Raw genomic sequence first — 20,822 nt, 5'->3', positions numbered from 1 at the left:
ACAGGAAGTATGGATTGTTTCCCTGCTTAAAGAGTCTAAATCTCTGATCCTATATAGATAAAGGTATCCAGAGTCTTGAGACACTGGGGGTGGAAACAGCTGTTATGTTGTTCAACTGTCAAAAAGAAAACTTAGACATACAAGAAGTGAGAAGTGAAAGAGCTGCTGCTTTTTTTTGATTCAACAGACACATTTAACAGTTTCACTTTACATTTTGAAGGTTGACACAGACATGGATAAACCTGAATTTGTCATTTGCCACAGTTAACTCACTGTTCAGTTTTTCCACTCCATTTTCAGGAAGCTTTTTAACTGCTTCTGCTGCCAAAGAACCAGTGGATGTCCTTGTGAAGAAGGTGCAAAAAGTAGTAGTTTTAATAGGAGTTATAATAACTTTAGACTCATGCAAAAGATTACTTTATTGAGTGCCTTTATTACATTAAAGGTATGTTCAGTACGTGTATTTACACATACTGTTCTGAAATACAGAGGCCAGTTACAGAATCATGAATACTATCAGAGGTCTGTAGGCTGATTATTCAGTTGTCTGGTGTGTGCTGAACTGTGAATGTTTGTAAAAAAAAAATAAAGACACGTTAGAAGACATTTTATCGGCTGCAGGGCAGATTTCTTTTCAAATAGGTAATTGGTTTTCACATTTTTTTCTAATATATATACATATATATATATTATACTACACTATACTATGGTTCTAATAATATATATGTATATATATATCTATGTATATATCTATATCTATCTATATATATATAAAAACACCCAGCACGCCCCTGCAGGCGGTTTATCCTTCAAGCTCGGGTCCTCTACCAGAGGCCTGGGAGCTTGAGGGTCCTGCGCAGTATCTTAGCTGTTCCCAGGACTGCGCTCTTCTGGACAGAGATGTCCGATGTTGTTCCCGGGATCTGCTGGAGCCACTCGCCTAGCTTGGGAGTCACCGCACCTAGTGCTCCGATTACCACGGGGACCACCGTTACCTTCACCCTCCACATCCTCTCGAGCTCTTCTCTGAGCCCTTGGTATTTCTCCAGCTTCTCGTGTTCCTTCTTAGCTCGGTCATTCTCCATCACCCTTGGGGGCATCTCCCATTTTGACCTCGGGACTTCCAGGTTATACTCGGCACAGATGTTCCTGTACACTATGCCGGCCACTTGGTTATGGCGTTCCATGTATGCCTTGCCTGCTAGCATCTTGCACCCTGCTGTTATGTGCTGGATTGTCTCTGGGGCATCTTTACACAGCCTGCACCTGGGGTCTTGCCTGGTGTGATAGACCCCAGCCTCTATGGATCTTGTATTCAGAGCTTGTTCTTGTGCTGCCATGATTAGTGCCTCTGTGCTGTCTTTCAGTCCAGCTTTGTCCAGCCACTGGTAGGATTTCTGGATATCAGCCACCTCCTCTATCTGCCGGTGGTACATACCGTGCAGGGGCCTGTCCTTCCATGATGGTTCCTCGTCTCCCTCCTCTTTCTTGGGTTTCTGCTGCCTGAGGTGTTCACTGAGCACGCTGTCAGTTGGGGCCATCTTCGTGATGTATTCGTGGATGTTTCTTGTCTCATCCTGGACTGTGGTGCTGACACTCACCAGTCCCCGGCCCCCTTCCTTCCGCTTAGCGTACAGCCTCAGGGTGCTGGACTTGGGGTGAAACCCTCCATGCATGGTAAGGAGCTTTCTTGTCTTTATGTCAGTGGCTTCTATCTCCTCCTTTGGCCAGCCTATTACCCCAGCAGGGTACCTGATCACGGGCAGGGCGTAGGTGTTGATGGCCCGGATCTTGTTCTTACGGTGTGTTCACACCGAACGCGATAGGCGCGAGCGAAAACGCCCCAAACGCCCCTAATTTGACGCGTGCACATTCGCACCTCAACGCGTGTCGAAGAAAAATCCATCGCGCGTCAAAATTGCATATTTTGACGCGCGTGAACCGGAAATGTGGGAGGGATGTGGGAGGAAGTTGTGCCAGACGGTATCTTTGCTAGATGGCAGCTGTCGAGCTAGCGTTTGAAGAGAGAGTCTCCCTTCTCTATTTACTGTGGAGAGCAGAGCAGCGGCGTTAAGGACGTCCCCGCCGTACCTGGGTCCATCAGGTCCTCCAGAGGCGTGAGCAGTTTGGTGAGTTTCACCACTTGCTCGAGGAGCAGCGCCTGGATGACGGCCGATTTCAGCGATATCACCGTCTTTCACTCGCCCAGTTTGAGGACCTGCTGTCCCGCGTCGGTCCCAGAATCGCCCGCCTAGACACCAACTACAGGCGCTCAATCCCACCTGCAGAGCGCCTGTCCATCTGCCTGAGGTTAGTAAAAGTGTTTAATACGGTAGTCCTTTATTGATACCTGTGCTAATATATGCTAAACTATCGTTTATACACTGCTAACATGGCTGTGTTATGCTATCAGTGAATGCCGTCGGTGTTTACTGATAGCAAACTGTGGTATGGAGACGACTGTTTATAATATTTCTAGTGATACTCGAAAGGTCTCATCAAGTCCTGATTTAATTCGATTTATGCTGTTATCAGTGTTAGCAACGATAGCATGGCTGTGGTGTCTATCAATGTATGCTCTCGGTGTTTGCTGATATCAAACTGTGGTATGAGGACCACTGTGGGTTAATCTTTGTAGTGATACTCCTTTTTTCTTTTTTATTTAGACCTGGTTTAATTCTGGTATAGTTGAATATTTGTATATAATCCCCACAGCTGTCAGACTCTATAACAGGGGTCAGCAGCCTTTCTTTAAACTGAGAGCTAGATAAAATTGTGAACAGTTTGGTTCATCTTTAGTTATATGGTTCTATCTAGCATATTCTATCTTGATAAGCTGTCTTATCACAGGTTAATTTTTCAAAAATATTAACAATGATTTAAGCAAGGAAAGGGCTACATGTCAACATACAACTCTTTATTTCTATTAATGTCTTACTTCATTCCTACCTGATTGACATGTCTAGGAATTATGAGTGATTGGCTCACTGTAGGGGTAAAAGTTGTTACCAATCAAATTATGATATGGTAAAGTTAAAACAAAACACAACTGACTGTTTTATATTATATCTAATATATGTTATGTAATTATCCTTATAACTACAAAATGTTTTATGTAAGATTTATGTTTTGTAATTTAAATCTGACATCACAAAAGTATTTTGGAATTTGAATAATGTATTTTGTAACTGCAGTACACATAATACTAATTTTGAACAATTTTGTCCAGGTTCCTTGCCACCGGGGACTCCTTCAGGACCATCGCGTTCAGTTTCAGAGTCGGTGTGTCCACGGTGTGCCAGATCACCCCCAGGTAGCGACGGCCATCTGGGACTGTCTAGTGGACGACTTCATGGCTGTGCCTTCACCTGGAGACTGGCGGTCCATCACAGAGGGATTCCAGGAGCGCTGGAACTTCCCTCTCTGCTGTGGAGCTCTGGATGGGAAGCACGTCCAGACAAAGGCACCCATATATCACATAGGAGACACACACATTGATATACACTAAATATTTATTCCATTTCTTTTTTTGTGGTGCCTAAATTTATGCACCTGCTTGATTTATCACATTTAACACAAATATCACTGTGTGTGTCTCCTGTATGATATATTTAACTGACATTTTTTATTGTAACAACCAACGATTTATACAGGAAAATAATGGCTATTAACAAGGTTGCCCAAACTTTTGCATCCCACTGTATTAGTATATTCTGTCATTAGTATAATATGAAATAAATTCTACATGTGTCAAGTCGTGTGCCAACATTTGCTGTGTAGTAGAACTGAGACATTAGTCATTATAAAAATTTATTTGAAATAATAAAATTCACAAACAGAAAAACATTAAACATAAATATATAAAATATAAGTATTTACAGAGAGACAGGAATAAAAAGGACCCAGCTGCTCTCCAGAGCAGGAACAACCCAGATAGCAAGGAAACATTGAAACAGTGTTGAGTCAATATCAGGCGACGTCATTGAAGCAACGTTGAAGTGTGACGTTGACCCAACATCACTCTTGCACCCATTTTTAACGTTGAAACAACGTCAGGTTTTGATGTTGAATCAATGTTGAAACCTGACATTGATTCGACGTTATATTTTCTAACACTGTTGACATTGAAACAATGTCAGATTCTGATATTGAAACACTGTTGAGCTATGGTATTGATTTTCCACCTCTTTCGTACAGTTGCTTTTTATTGAAAAAAAACAACAAAAAAGGTCAATAGACATGTATCATTTGCAAAATACTTTATTAAAAGACAAAGTTTCCTATTTACATTTCTATGTTTCACGTCACTTTTTATTATTTACTCCGGGATGGGGATGGATGATGTGCGTCCTGCGCGCCACCCGTATGATCTGGAGCATATCTGAGCCATTTCTGGACTGCTTGAGCAAAGACCAACTCAGACAGAGTTCGCCCCTAGCTGCTGCACCAGGCCATCTAGGACAAAAATAGACACACACACAAAAAAAACAAAGACAAAAAAAGGGAATTAGAGCACATGAATAAGCTCTTGTTAATTGTCTTCAGCAGGGAGAAAGTATGTAAACTCCTAGGCTGATAAACATGAAAGTCACCAGGCAGAAATCAGCAAACTGCCGCATTTGATTCCCAAAGAGCTATAAGCTGAAAATGTGATATGTCTTAGCATGGTGTGCCGTGTATCCTTTAAAAAAAAAAAGAAAAAAGAAAACATGGGGTCCTCGGGCTGTACAAAGTGTACAACCCGAGGACAAAACAAGCCGAAGACCAAAGACTCCATCTCCAGATTAACCGGACATGAAAGTCTTGTTATTAAGAAAGACAAAGTAATATAGCAAAAAAAAAAAAAACATAGGAAATGTGAAATGCACCCAGCACATCAATTGATCCCTTTATTGTTCACTTTAGGCTCATAAAACTACAATAAATGTTAAAACTTACCAAATATGCATCTGCACAGCGCTGTCTCTTTAAATGCCCTTTTTTGCTTTGTCTGGTCCTTGGTTTTTTCCCCTGCCCAGTTGAGTACAGAGGCCAGCTCCTTTGTAATGGCATAAACCATTACATGGCGGACTCGCACCTCCAGTGTGGTCCAGCAGCACCAATCAACGCAAAGCGTCTCACCTATAGACACATTTTATGAGATGGAATTAGCGTGTCTCATGTCTTAAATGTGTATGCAAGTGCTTGTGTGTTTACTTCATGTAATTGATGATAGAAACATGTCATTTAGTTTTCCCTAAAGCCTGATTTTCAAGTCATACAAAGAATAAACCAAAGTATTGGCAGTACAATGTATTTCTATTCCCTTTTGTTGGATATAAGGCTGAGGAGGAAATGCTCCATTGGAGACTGGCGTGGCCTCTTCAGGGACACCAGGATGGCCAGCTCCACCACCGATGGACCGTCCTGGGACCCATCCCTCATCTGCCTCGGAGCTGTCCTCCTCTCTGGGCCTGTAAAACAGCACAAAACACAAAGAAATGAGAAGGCTGCTACTAGATTTTCATTTCAACATTGAAAAAAAAAAAACAACAGGATATAATCAGATTAGTTGTAGATATTTAGTAAAGGTGATCACAAGGGAATCCCACCGAGTAAAAAGCTATCAGTGCTTGCTGTACATCTGATGCTACAATTGCATACCTGTGGGTGCAGCAGCAGGAGCTCAGGGACTGGGGTGCAAGGAGAAGCAATGGGATGCTCTGCTGCAGAATCAGTTGGTTCTATCAAGACAATATTAAATGTTAACAGGTTGAATACAATAATCATAGAGAAAGTATATACAGTGGTCCCTCATTTATTGCAGCAGGGGTTGTCAGAATAACTAGCCCCTCGCCATGCATTTTATACACTTTTTCCCCCACACACATGAACATTAGTCACAGTTCTCACAAGTTGTTTCTCAAAGTGCAAACCTTTGTAGATTGCAAAACGTAAAAGTATTATGCTGTGTTTTGTCTTCATCTGCCTGCCACTTTCGTGCGCCTTTTTCCCTCGCGGTGCAGGTGTCTATTTCCGAATGAGGGTCATAGTTATGGGTGTTTTTGTGCTGTTTTATCTATTGGATGTGATGGTTATCAAAACAAAACATGATAAATTTGACAAGCGCAGGAGACACAGCACGGAGGAGATTTGTCAATCAGGCTGCAGAATGCAATGCTGTACTGTGCAAAAAAAAAAAAAAAAATCAGCGAAAAAGCGAGGCAGTGACGGATGAGCGGGACCACTGTGTGCTGTTTATTAATAAACAAAATATATTCCTATATGACAACATGCATAAAAGCAGAACGGTATTTGTACATCAGTGGGAAAATAGCGGTGGCTTGCTAGCTTTTGTGCGGCTTCCCCGGGTCAGTGAAAAATGTAAAAAGAGAAATTAATGAACTTACCAGGTTGCCCGATCTCTTCACATATCTTCCTCCAAGCTCGGTCCTTTATATTCCTGTCTCGGTACACAAAGCAGCTGGTGTCGTACAGCTCCGGGTTGTTTGCTACGGGGTTGATTAGCCTTCCCTCCATTAAAGAATGAAGGGCTTTGGCTGGATCTGCCCCTTTGACCTAGGTCACAGCCACGTCACCAGGCTCCTGATTGGTTGTCGCGGCGCGATTTGACGCTGGAGTTCAGATTTTCCAACTCGAGCGGCAGAGGCGAAACACGTGTATGCACAAAATGCAACACAAAAATTCACGCGCGTGGTTTTTTTCGCGAGTCAAACGTGCCCCACGCGCTACACTGACGCGCGTTTCGGGCGTTTTCGCGACGCAAATCTGCCTCCGAATTTTCGCTTGACGCGCAATCGCGCGTCATCGCGCTCTTTCCATTGACTTTACATGTAAACCTGACGCTCTGGCCGCCTCTATCGCGTTCGGTGTGAACACACCAGAGAGATAGAAGGCAGGAGAATAAACCAGCTGTTCTCCACAGAACCAGCAAAGGTGTACTCTCAGTGGCAAGGGAACAATAACAGAACAGCACCACCAAGGCTGGAGACACATGGAGGTACATGGGTCAATACATGAGCGGGGCACAGAAAGGGATTGGCAAGAATACCAGAGGCGCAAAACACCGCAAAACACAGTCAGCCGAGACTGCAAGACCAGACTGACCAACCTGTGCACAGCCTGGATTGATTACAAGAAGGCTGTAGTAGCTGTGGGGCTCCAGTATCCCCACAGCTGGATACTGGAATGCCTAGAATTGTACAAGATCAACAGGACCCTAAGAGCCTTCATCAGGAACTCAATGGGAATGTGGCACACAACACTAGAGGCCAACTCCAAGCCCATAGCACAAATCACCATCAAGTGCGGGATCTACCAAGGAGATGCTCTGTCCCCACTGCTGTTCTGCATAGGCCTGAACCCCCTCAGTGAGATCATTAACAAGACTGGCTACGGATACCGACTACGAAACGGAGCGGTTGTCAGCCACCTCCTGTACATGGATGACATCAAGCTGTATGCCAAGAGTGAACGAGACATCGATTCACTGATACACACTACCAGGCTATACAGCATATACGGGCTGGAGAAGTGTAGTCGGATGGTAACAAAGAGAGGGAAGGTAGTCAGAACTGAGGGGATTGAACTACCAGAAGGCAACATTGCAGACATAGAGGACAGTTACAAGTACCTGGGGATCCCACAGGCGAATGGGAACGATGAAGAGGCCGCTAGGAAAGCTGCAACCACCAAGTACCTGCAGAGGGTCAGGCAAGTCCTGAGGAGTCAGCTGAACGGTAAGAACAAGATCCGGGCCATCAACACCTACGCCCTGCCCGTGATCAGGTATATATATAGCAGCTGGATAGCGTAGTGGTTAAACTACACGCCTTTGGAGCAGAAGATCGCAAGTTCGATTCCTGCCTGGGGCGTCTGTATCCAGTAAGGGTCCTAAGGCTAGACCCCCTATGCTAAAGTGAGCCTACCGCAGACATGAGCGAGACAGATAAATATGAAGGCATGCCGGCTCGGACGTCGCCCGGATCAACAAGGTCCGCGTCAGGTGTTGAGGAACCAGGGCACCCTGACGACAAGTGGGCTACTGGAACAAGAAGGCATCGGTGGGCAAGAGACGAAAACAGGGCGTTGTTGGAATGCTACTACGCAAGTAACCCTGGCGGAAGGGGTTACATGAATAGGATGAGGGACCTATGGATTCTTCGATACCCAACATCCACAATGACGGCGAAACAACTAGTAGCTCAGTGTTCCAACATTCGAAAGAAGGGACTGCTCTCACAGCTAGAGATTGACGAGGTACAACATAAATGCTACGGCAAGGAGGAGTCAGGACGCCAGGTCAGGGGGGAGATATCATCACCCCCACCCGAGATTGGGTACATAGCCCCAAGTGCGATAGGAGAAGGATCGTTGAGTGCGAGAGGAACTGACCTGAAAGATAGGATCATGGCCAAGCTTGAAACCTGGACCCCCCCTAGCCGGTTACCAAGATTACGTGAAGTACCCTCAGAAGGTCTGCTAGATGATGTTAATGCAGCACTACGGATGATACCTACAACCACGATTACCGACACTAACAAGCTGATCTACACTACGGCAGCAGTGATCAGTGAGATGCTTGGCTACAAGTTGAACAGCCACAAGGGGCAGTACCCTCCATGGAGAAGGAGGCTAGAGGGCAAGATCAAAGTAGCACGAAGGGAGGTTAGCCAACTAACGGAGTTGCAGAAAGACGCGACAAAGAAGGTGCATAAGAAATACAGCAAGCTGTCCATACCTGAGGCCTTGGAAACTGCCAAGCAAAGACTCACAGCCTTGGCCAGCCGCTTGAGGAGGTACACCAGAGAGATAGAAGGCAGGAGAATAAACCAGCTGTTCTCCACAGAACCAGCAAAGGTGTACTCTCAGTGGCAAGGGAACAATAACAGAACAGCACCACCAAGGCTGGAGACGGAGCAATACTGGAAGAGCATATGGGAGAAGGACGCAACCCATAACGGCAATGCTCAGTGGCTAGTGGATCTGAGGGCAGACCATAGCGACCTCCCTGAACAGGGTCCAGTAACCATCACAGTGGCAGACATCCAAGAAAGGGTCTCCAGTATGAAGAGTTGGACAGCACCAGGGCCTGACATGGTTCACGCCTACTGGCTGAAGAAGCTGACTGCACTCCACGAGCGTCTGGCAGCACAAATGAACCAGCTGCTAGTTAACGAGAGACACCCGGAATGGCTAACCGAAGGTCGGACGGTCCTGATCCCCAAGGACCCCAAGAAGGGACCGGTCCCATCCAACTACCGACCAATAACCTGCCTCAGTACTACATGGAAGCTCCTGTCAGGCATCATATTGGCTAAGATGAACAGGCACATGGGTCAATACATGAGCGGGGCACAGAAAGGGATTGGCAAGAATACCAGAGGCGCAAAACACCAGCTACTGGTAGACAGAACAGTCAGCCGAGACTGCAAGACCAGACTGACCAACCTGTGCACAGCCTGGATTGATTACAAGAAGGCCTATGACTCAATGCCCCACAGCTGGATACTGGAATGCCTAGAATTGTACAAGATCAACAGGACCCTAAGAGCCTTCATCAGGAACTCAATGGGAATGTGGCACACAACACTAGAGGCCAACTCCAAGCCCATAGCACAAGTCACCATCAAGTGCGGGATCTACCAAGGAGATGCTCTGTCCCCACTGCTGTTCTGCATAGGCCTGAACCCCCTCAGTGAGATCATTAACAAGACTGGCTACGGATACCGACTACGGAACGGAGCGGTTGTCAGCCACCTCCTGTACATGGATGACATCAAGCTGTATGCCAAGAGTGAACGAGACATCGATTCACTGATACACACTACCAGGCTATACAGCAATGACATTGGAATGTCATTCGGGCTGGAGAAGTGTAGTCGGATGGTAACAAAGAGAGGGAAGGTAGTCAGAACTGAGGGGATTGAACTACCAGAAGGCAACATTGCAGACATAGAGGACAGTTACAAGTACCTGGGGATCCCACAGGCGAATGGGAACGATGAAGAGGCCGCTAGGAAAGCTGCAACCACCAAGTACCTGCAGAGGGTCAGGCAAGTCCTGAGGAGTCAGCTGAACGGTAAGAACAAGATCCGGGCCATCAACACCTACGCCCTGCCCGTGATCAGGTACCCTGCTGGGGTAATAGGCTGGCCAAAGGAGGAGATAGAAGCCACTGACATCAAGACAAGAAAGCTCCTTACCATGCATGGAGGGTTTCACCCCAAGTCTAGCACCCTGAGGTTGTACGCTAAGCGGAAGGAAGGGGGCCGGGGACTGGTGAGTGTCAGCACCACAGTCCAGGATGAGACAAGAAACATCCACGAATACATCACGAAGATGGCCCCAACTGACAGCGTGCTCAGTGAATACCTCAGGCAGCAGAAACCCAAGAAAGAGGAGGAAGGCGAGGAACCATCATGGAAGGACAGGCCCCTGCACGGTATGTACCACCGGCAGATAGAGGAGGTGGCTGATATACAGAAATCCTACCAGTGGCTGGACAAAGCTGGACTGAAAGACAGCACAGAGGCACTAATCATGGCAGCACAAGAACAAGCTCTGAGTACAAGATCCATAGGCTGGGGTCTATCACACCAGGCAAGACCCCAGGTGCAGGCTGTGTAAAGATGCCCCAGAGACAATCCAGCACATAACAGCAGGGTGCAAAATGCTAGCAGGCAAGGCATACATGGAGCGCCATAACCAAGTGGCCGGCATAGTGTACAGGAACATCTGTGCCGAGTATAACCTGGAAGTCCCGAGGTCAAAATGGGAGATGCCCCCAAGGGTGGTGGAGAATGACCGAGCTAAGATCCTGTGGGACTTCCAGATGCAGACGGACAAAATGGTGGTGGCTAACCAACCGGACATAGTGGTGGTAGACAAACAGAAGAAGACGGCTGTAGTGATCGATGTAGCAGTTCCGAATGACAGCAATATCAGGAAGAAGGAACACGAGAAGCTGGAGAAATACCAAGGGCTCAGAGAAGAGCTCGAGAGGATGTGGAGGGTGAAGGTGACGGTGGTCCCCGTGGTAATCGGAGCACTAGGTGCGGTGACTCCCAAGCTAGGCGAGTGGCTCCAGCAGATCCCGGGAACAACATCGGAGATCTCTGTCCAGAAGAGCGCAGTCCTGGGAACAGCTAAGATACTGCGCAGGACCCTCAAGCTCCCAGGCCTCTGGTAGAGGACCCGAGCTTGAAGGATAAACCGCCCGCAGGGGCGTGCTGGGTGTTTTTATATATATATAGATAGATATAGATATATATATATATATATATATATATATATATATATGTAGATATATTATGTTTGGCCTTTTTCAGCTTTATTGGTCATAGCAGTGAAGAGTGACAGCAAAGCCACGGGTCAAACTCGAACCTAGGTCACCCGCTCATCCCAGTGAGCTAAACTGGTTTAGTTTTTGACAACGGTGTATGTACCTCATCTAACCATAGGGTACATTTAAGTATGTTCTAGATAGTCATATGTTGAGGGAGATTTTTCAGTTTGTGTGCATTAAATGTACATTGTGTGTTTTTATTCCATAAACAGCTCAACATAGCATCATAAGCAGCAGTTTGCCATAAAGAAATAAAACTCAAGCTGACTTTAAATTGAATATACTTTAATAAAGGGAATCAAAAACAATGGCTCACTAAACATCTTTATTATATTTCACTACAGAAAGTAATTTAATCTCAAATGTAAAATGGGTTTATTTTGAATAACTGAGTGGTGATGATCAGCACTCTCAACTGGTTTCAGATACACTCCAGTTCTGTTTGTAAAACCCTAAAACTATGATCTGTTTACAACTTCTCCAAAAAAGTTACTGTAAAATCCATATTTTTGTCTTTTGAAATATCAGTTTGACTGTGATTGATTAATCTATCACGATCTGTCATCTAAAGAAGAAAATTATATTTATATTAGCTAAAAAGCTACATATGTTGTTAGTTTGGATTTTAAAAAGGGGAAAAAAAGATTATGAACTAAAACACAAAGTGTTTTGACCCAAAATGTTATCAACCACCTTCTTAAATGGCAGAGGTACAGTGGTGTCTAACACCACACTTTGGAAGGCAAATATGTTATTCTTCACTGAAGATTCTTTGTACATTTGACTTTTTGGACTCTTCCCTCCCTTCTTTTCTCTTCAGGTGTACAGAGTGCTGAGGAGCACTCGTGGTACTGTAGTAATGCCAGCAGAGGGTATGTCTTCAGATTGAGTAATCTATAATGTTTGACATCTTTTACATTTAAATCTTAGTAATTCTGTTGGGTATACCTGGTACAACATTTTGTATGTGTTGATGTTAGAGCCACTGTACTGCAACAAAAATATGTTATTATTAACTAAAGATTCTCTGACCATACTGCAGGTTTTCTGATTGATTTTCTAAGGGGGCATTTTTTGTTAGTCCAAGTTGATTAAGTACGCCACATTTGCATTGTATAGAAGTTCATAAACATTTAGAAATGTGTGATTTAGAAATTTAGAAAAGTGGGCCAGAAAAGTTGGGACAGAAACTGTGGAAGATAGTTTTAGAGGCAATGTGTGGAAACAGTAAGTTTCTTATATGTTTGTTACTTACTATCCTACATGTGGAAAAACAACAAATGACGTGGTGGACCAGCAGGCACCCGTTTAAAGTTTCTTGTGAGAGCACAAGTTATAATGGCTCGTAACAGAAGTTATAAAATTAGAATTGTTCTAACAGCATTTTGAGTAGGAAAAGGTAGAAAAGTAGAGTAGTCAGAGTTATTTACTGATTTAAAAAACATTAAATGTTTCTGTCCAAGATGAAGAAAACTGCATCATCACCAGTTCAGAGTTATTTTTCACTCATTTATATAGCATGTGTCATCACTGATGGTAGTTGGATTAAAAAGGGTTATTTGACACCATGCTTTTGTCCTTATGCAGTGCAGTTTGTCTGATTGTGGTAGGTTCCGTTGTTGACTTAATGCACAGGGTGTTACTGGCTTCATACACGCAGCCTCACAGTAAGTTTACTGAATATTTATTAATGTTTCAGAACACTTAGAAACATTAATAAATATTTGTCTCAGTTCACACTATGTGAAGAAGCATTTATTAGCATGCAGATTATCATTGCACAGGTCTCTGAGTGAAATGCATTGAGTTATGGCGCAGCTAGCAGCACTATTTAGAGTGTCAAATTTTGACATTTTTGTCTGGAAGTCCAAACAGTAAAATGATTTTAATGAAGTTGCAGCTTGTACGTGTTGCCTTATCATCACTACCGAATGGTCTACTGTGATACTTATAAGTACTTAAGTACTTAAGATAGTACAAAGGAGTATTAGGGCAACATTAAGAAAAAAAATATATGTTATTGATCAATTATAGTTGTTGCCACAGCTGCTATAGTCTCTACAAAATGTCTTTTGTAGATGAGTTAGTGAAACAAACTAATCATCCATCTTACATCTCATAGCATACATCCTCTTTATTGCACAAGGGTGTAACCATAAATAGCCTTGCATCTGTCCATTACCAGCCATTTCATTTTGTACAAATCCAGTCAACTCCTCCAAGTTTCATTTTTTTCCATCAGGTGCAGCTTTCTGCACCATCTTTTCAAAGTGCTTATACTGATCATCAAATTCTGTTTATGAAATAAAAGAGAAATAATTTCCCTTCTTGTTACCAAAATCAATTCTAAGGTACAATTTCACTAACTCAGTGAGTATAGCTACTATAGCAGTTTGTTTTAAAACAACTGTACTCTCCACATTTGGACATGAAATAGATTTTCGACTTTAATCTCAAAATTTCGACATTAATCTTGAAATGTCATGGTCCGGAGTCTGTGGACTCCGTGTTTATGTTTAAGTTTATTAATATTCTGTGGTTTTGTTTATTTTGGGTTGTTTTTTATGATTATCCCCAGTGTTTTGTGTCCTTTGTACTCTCCTGTTCCACGTTTCACGTTCCTATGTACTGTCTCCCCAGTCTGGGTTAAGTTTGCATGTGTAGAGCTCAGTCGGTGCGTTTCCTGTTTTATTTTGAAGGTCCGTGTCTCTTGTTAGTATTTCTAGTTTCGCTTCCCCGTGTCTCGTTATGTCTAATTAATCTCAGCTGTGTCTCCCTCCTATCTTCCATTCCCTGATTGCCCTGTGTGTATTTAAGCCCTGTGTTTTCTTGTGTGTGTTGCCAGTTTGTCTGCTTATCTTCTGCTGTCATCCTGTGTGGTTTACCTGTGTCTTTCTACGTCTCCCTGCATCTCTGTTTCATGTCTCAAGGTTTCAGGTTTGTTTTTGCTTAGCTTTTCCCAGGTTATTCTTAGGTTTTGGTTTATGTCCACCACATTCCTGTTTGTTTCTCCTTTCATATTAATAAAGCTCGCTCACTTCAGAAGCTGCCTGCATCTTGGGTCCTTTAATAATTTACACACGGCTTGCCCTGCAAACCGTGAAATGATCAGTAATATTTTTTTCTTAATGTGGCTCGAAGCACTCCCTCATACTGTAAAATACAGCCATTTTAAATGGTTGTACTTTTTCTACAAAATGTAAAGGTGCCTGCTGTGCTAACAATGAACAATTCTGATATTTGATGTTTTAGTTAACTCGCCCCCATAATTCTTCCAGGTTGTTGTTTATGTAAAATCTGTTCACATATACCATAGTTGTAGTTGATACCCCAAATAAATGATATAATGTATTCCAATAAACAGTGTTTGAATTACACTGATAGTGTCTGAAAACTGCATTTAAATAACATTTACATTGTAGATAACTGAGTGCTTATCCGAAATCTAAATAGAATAAATAAAAATTGTAAAAATGGTTCATCTTCCATATTATTTGATTGTTAATAAACATTGAGATGGAGCTAATTAAAGTGATTAAAATTAGGTATATATTAAACAGTTCTTCTGCCATAACTGTACTTAAAGTGCATATCCATATGAAATTGATCTCAGAATTTAAAATTATTATTACAAGAAACCAAACAGTGTAATTTAAAAACGGTTAAAGAGCTGTAATTATATTCAACAGATCTATTGCTGAATTTTGCTTCTTTTCTGTGTTTGAGATTCTTCATCCATAAGAATAAAGCTGAAAATTATGTTATTCTATTTTGAAGTGTATAATTAAATATTAATGAAAAAAAGTTTAGTGGCTAACCACGAGACACTGTAAAAACCATCAACAACAATCCAACAGCTGTCATGTCTGCTCTCTGTTCAGCATCTGTTGATCCAGACAGCAGCTCAGTGTATGCTGCTCTGAACAGACGGCATATAGTGATCGGCCTCAGAGAATAATGTGTGAAAACCTTGGTGTTAGGTTTTATTGATAAGGGGATGAAAGGAAGTGGTATCAGTTTTTCTTCCTTTTTAGCAAAGTTTCCCTCAAGAAGAGGGAAACACATTGTTTATGCTAAAAGAGGTTTTGAGACTAATTATGTAAATTGCTAAGAAATCAGTTTCCCTGTATTACAGATTTAGTTTTTATTAATAATAAATTTTTAATCACTGGCAACTAAGAATCGGTCACTCCGGATGTTAACGAATGACTGTTTACACACACTGTTCACTAAAATTATTACTTTCATATTTAAAAACTGATGTTTCATAAGAATGTATACAAAAACATAATTAAAATAGTTAGTTCATCTTTAAAGCTTTAAAGTTTTAATAGTACAAATCTTAAAGACCTTTGCAATAAAGTCCGATAAGCCACTAAAACACAGTTAATACAGTTATAGGATGCTGCAAAATAGCACCATCTCGTGGTAAAAAATAATAATACTGCTTCAGACTGATTTGTTGAACAGTTACACCTTTTTCCCCTTTTTTGGACTTTACTTTGAGTACTATCATAATTTGTTTCAATAGGTTTTTGTTCTATTTATATAGTCCAAAGATACGCCACCTCAAAAGAGAGCATCAAGTCTGCTTATTAAAGCGTCTCAAGAGTCACTACCTGAGCTACTCAGTCTTCGCTGGATCATTGAGGAACTTCAGTTAGTGTAACTCCGGGTCTTGTGCTGGTTTGTTGTGCTTCTTGTTATCTTGTGAAGAAACTTACCACCTCTCCTCTTGTGCACAGAAACCAGTGGGAAGCAGCCTGTTGTAGAGAATCACTGGCGTGTTGGAATCTGGATCATCGAAGCTGTGTATCGAGTTTTGGGATTGTTTGTTGCACATTTTGACGCTTCTAAATAAATTAATTGTCCATTAAGTCCATTCAAGTGCTGCTTTGCCATACAGCAAACCGCACAGCCTCTTTCAAGTGATTCTCCAAATTGCAGCAAATACAACGATGGTGACTCACACACCTTTCCCTTGAGAATGTCATTTGAACATCAGTGTCTCTTGTAAGAAATCTGGGAGGAAATGTATTGACTAAAGGTAAAACTGTTGATATCTGGATGTTTTATCACTGCCCAAAGGTTTTGCTGCACTGACATTTTTACAAACATTTAGCCATTTACTTTATTTCTTTCTAATTTAAGGATCATCTGGTGCAACTTCTACCAAGTCAAAAACTAGTTCACATGAAAAAAGAAAAACTCTTAAATAAAAATGTTCTATTAGAGCGTCTGCAGAATACAAAAGCAGAAAACACTCACAGTGTTTATGTAACATACTATCTGTAAATCAAGAGATCATAAAAGAATACATGTGTAGTCCTCTGGTATAATGCAGATGAAAGTAAAAGAAATCAGTAAGTGTTAGCTTTTTTAAATTTTTCTGATGGGAAATCGCATTAAATTAAAGACCTTTAGACATTTTAACATCAGCTCTTCTCTCCATGGATCTTCTGTGATGCAGTCTGTGTAGAAGCACTGACCACTTAAATCACCGGAATTTATGGACGTTAACATACAAACAATCATCTCCTGTTGGTTCAGTCTGCCGAGGACGCTTTGAATACTTGACTTGGCCAAACTCTAGCTCCGCTCTTTTCTCCAGTTGTTTCGCTTGCCGTTTCACGACCCTGAGATCAGCAAAGATTTCTTCCTGATCATTTTCTTCCTCTGGAGAGTAAGAAAAAGGAGTGGCTCAAAAACAATAAATGAATGACTAAAGGAATAGTTGTACTTTGTATGAAACTTTAGACTTTATGGTGGATTTTGTTAAGCTGTTGAGATTTTTTTCTTTTTACAGTTAACTGTGGCTGCTTAACAATATTTAAGTGAAATATAACAGAGATATAGTATATTTATAAAAAAGTAAAAAAGCAATTTGAGAAAAGGGAGTAAGGGAAAAGAAATTTTGTACCTTTTGTTTTTCTGTTTTGCTTTTTCCGTTGAGCACAGATTGCTGCTCCAACCACAACTAAGAAAATTATAAGCGTTGACAGAACACCACTGATCAGTGGCAAATGTCCTAGTTCATAAAAACAAGACATAACAAAAACACACGATTAAGTCAATAAACATGAAATGAAGAAAGGAGAAAATAACATCAATGGATCTGCTTCCACTGTACCATGGGTCATTCCTCTTAACCACTGCAGTTTGTGTGGTTGTGGTAGGTTCACTACAATCACAGGGTTCAATGCACAGGGTGTTATTGGCTTCATACACCCACCCTGACACTTGTGTCCCATTGACTGAAGTGCAGTTGATGAAAATGAATCCTATGGGCAAAAAACAGATAATTTATCAAAAATGTAAAAGTGATATAATTGTCAAAGTTGTAATTGTCACTTTTTTCACTCACCACAGGTAGATATCCTCTGTTCTTCGGAGACTTTACTAACAAAGTTTTTGACTGAGCAGACCAGACGTCCTGAGACGTGCTGTTTCAGAGTGACGATGTTAGTCTTAATATTTCCAGGAAGGAGCTCAGCATCTGTCAGTGTGCGTCCATCCAGAGTCCAGCTGTACTGAGGACTGTCCCCTCCCTCAGAGGAGCAGGACACCCTCATCTCTCCCTGGGACAGACACTCAGAGACCAGCAGGACAGAGGACACAGGAGCTGAGAGAAACACACAGATGACTTTTGGTACTATAAGAAGATGCACTTTCATGCACTATGCTTCCTTCTATGTAACTTTACATGGTCTGTAACTTGGTAGCTGACTTTCCGTAGTTCCTAAAATCTACTACTTAGCAAAAATATCAGTAGATTATCTAATATCTAGGAGGGAACAAATATCTCAAATTGACTTGCTGCAATAGCAGCATCCTGTTACAGTAACATACTCACTGAATTTCAGTGAGCTCTTTAGATTTGTTCATTAATTTACAAATGTTACAGTGAGGCACACTGCATGGCTAGCTGATTGGTTTCATATGTCTGTGGCAATGGAAAACATATGAATTCAAAGATTAAGAGATGTGGCCCAATACTTTGGCGAATGTGGTGTGCGTCATGTAGATATCATTACTTATGGTTCCCTACTTTAGAACAGGGAATGCACAAAATATACGTATCTGAAATTATCAGCACTACATTATAAAGATGACCAAAACAATATTGTATGTCCGTCAATTTTCCCAACATTTACCTTGAATAAACGACTGTAAAATCTGCTCACCTGTTGATGTTCCATCTGAATTAAAGACTAGAAGGGTATAATCACCACTGTTGTTCCTGCTCAGGTTATTGATCAAAAATGTTCTATTACTGGGAAAAAAGAGAGACCTATTTGCTATGGTATTAAAAAATATCTTATTATTTATGACATTTAGTATTTTTAATGAATTCTTTAACAGTTGGTATCTAGGTATTTCTGAGGTGCTGTCCATCAGCTGGGTGTCCACAGTTCCTCCCAAAGCTCCATAACACTGAGCTCCATCCTGTCTGCGATCACAGTAAGTTTCCACACCTGCAAATTTTGAAACATTAAAAAAGAAAAACATTTGCGATTTGTTAGTTTCTACCAAATAAATTACAATAAAAACTCAATTAACATTGTCAGCAAAGCAAAATTTACTGATGTGAGGACTTTTACTTGTTAAAAAGTATTTTTTGTATTACCATGTTTATACCTAATGCCTAATTATGTTTTGGATAACTCAGTGCTTTGATTGAATGGAATCAAACTATTTATAGTAGCACTACTGCCATAAATCTGTCAGCTCTTAATATTTTACTCAGAGTAGGTAGCAGTTTTGCAAATTGTAGGTAATAGAGGCTCAAGGACAAAATGCTGCATCCATAATCCCAAAGTTATCACACGAATGTGTCCTACATTTACTAATATATTAATAATTAAGAAATACAGGTAGACACATTCTCCACACTTTAGACGAATGCAAAAACTAAAGTATTTTCATGTGGAAAAAAGAAAAGAAATGGATGTTTGTCAAACAGAAAACAGGAAGCTGTATTTCAGAAAAAAGAATCTGCCCACAAACAGGACGGAGGATGTTCATTTCTGAAGGTAGCATTAAAAATGAAAAAGTAATGCAACCAATACATTCTTCAGCATATCAGTAGTGACTGCATGACATAAATAACTTAAGATCTGGATTCCTAGTTACAGCCAATCAATAAGTTGAGACAGATTCTTCAAAAATCAGGCAGTCCATCAAAGTAACAAATAAGCTTGACGTCTCTGATAAGGGGGAAAGAATAAAGTCCTCTATAAACTCAGAACTCACTTAAACACACTGCAACAAGGCTGCCAAGGTGCATAGTAGGCTAAGAATTTACCACTGCTACTAAAACTGGTAAAAAGACAAAAAAAGGAACTAAAGCTCTGATCAAATGGTCACGTACTGCAGATGGAGCCAATAGATTCTTACATCAATTTAATAAAATGAATCAAAGTACACATATTGTAACTTTGTGTAAGTATTCAGATGCTTTAACATCTCTGAGGACGATGTCAGATATTTTGTACAGGTTAAAAAGGTATTAAATGATAAGTGTCGCATGTAAAAAGAACAGCTCCTGAGACAGCCCCGGGAGAATCACCACTAATCCCAGCACAGCTTCCATATCTCCTCACTGTTCAGTGTGTGTTGACATAGTTGGCAGCCATCAGAGTACTTTATTAAATGATATGCAAATTTGTCCAGCAGTTAACAGTCAGAAATGGCTCCTGCTACTGATCAGCATCTTTTGAAAAGCTGTTCTCACTCTGTGTGTGGAAATGTGAAAAAGGAAGTACAGCTAGCATGTTCATGACTTTGCAGAAATAAAAGGAACCTCATAGATCTTCCACAGACTTCGTTACATATCTAAAAATAGTCCAGTGACAGTGTGAGTAATAATTAAACAAACTAACACTATCCTGTCCATCACTTAGTATCTACCACAATGTCATGCAGTTTAATGCAATTCAACAGCAGTCCCATTTATATTCCATCTTAAGTCCATATTTTGGTGCTGATACACAGTATATGATACACACATCCATGAAGAAAAAAGAAACACTTATAAAACATTTAAAAATGTATGTGAATGCTCTCAGTCATCCAGACCATCGTAGTCTAAGGAGCTTAGAAAGAAAAGCATCTGGACATCATTGAACTGAAGAAACTTCTCGGATGAGAGTTGAAACGTCTTCAAGCCACTTAAAGTGCAGTCCAGACACTTTTCTTTCCAAGCTTCTTAGACTATATACACATGTATATTTTCAGTTTAGGGATTTGGCCTTATGGTATTTAGACCCTGGCGGAAGGGGTTACATGAATAGGATGAGGGTGGAAACAGCTTTATGTGGTTCGACTGTCAAGAAGACAACTTAGAAGCACATGAAGTGAGCAGCGAAGGACCCGCTGCTTTTTCGATTCAACAGACACGCTCAAAGGTTTTGCTTTACATTTTAAAGGTTGACACAGACACATTCAGACAAATAAACCTGAATTTGTCATTTGC

At 41.5% G+C, this 20,822-nt stretch overlaps 1 protein-coding gene across 1 annotated transcript in view; it reads right to left on the bottom strand.

Annotated features, from left to right (window-relative positions):
- Positions 1–20,353, bottom strand: part of LOC102077425 (uncharacterized) — a 139,170-nt gene extending 118,817 nt beyond the window's left edge. The window contains exons 1-2 of the mRNA XM_025912000.1: positions 20,001–20,353; positions 5,558–5,562 (exon numbers count right to left, since the gene is read on the bottom strand). The gene's annotated coding sequence lies outside the window, so the exon portion shown is untranslated. The remainder of the gene's footprint in view (positions 1–5,557; positions 5,563–20,000) is intronic.
- Between the last annotated feature and the right edge of the window lie 469 nt (positions 20,354–20,822).

The sequence above is a fragment of the Oreochromis niloticus genome, linkage group LG2 (assembly GCF_001858045.2).
Source record: "Oreochromis niloticus isolate F11D_XX linkage group LG2, O_niloticus_UMD_NMBU, whole genome shotgun sequence".
In the NCBI taxonomy this organism is placed as follows: Eukaryota; Metazoa; Chordata; class Actinopteri; order Cichliformes; family Cichlidae; genus Oreochromis; species Oreochromis niloticus.
This window is presented reverse-complemented; position numbering and strand designations above follow the sequence as displayed.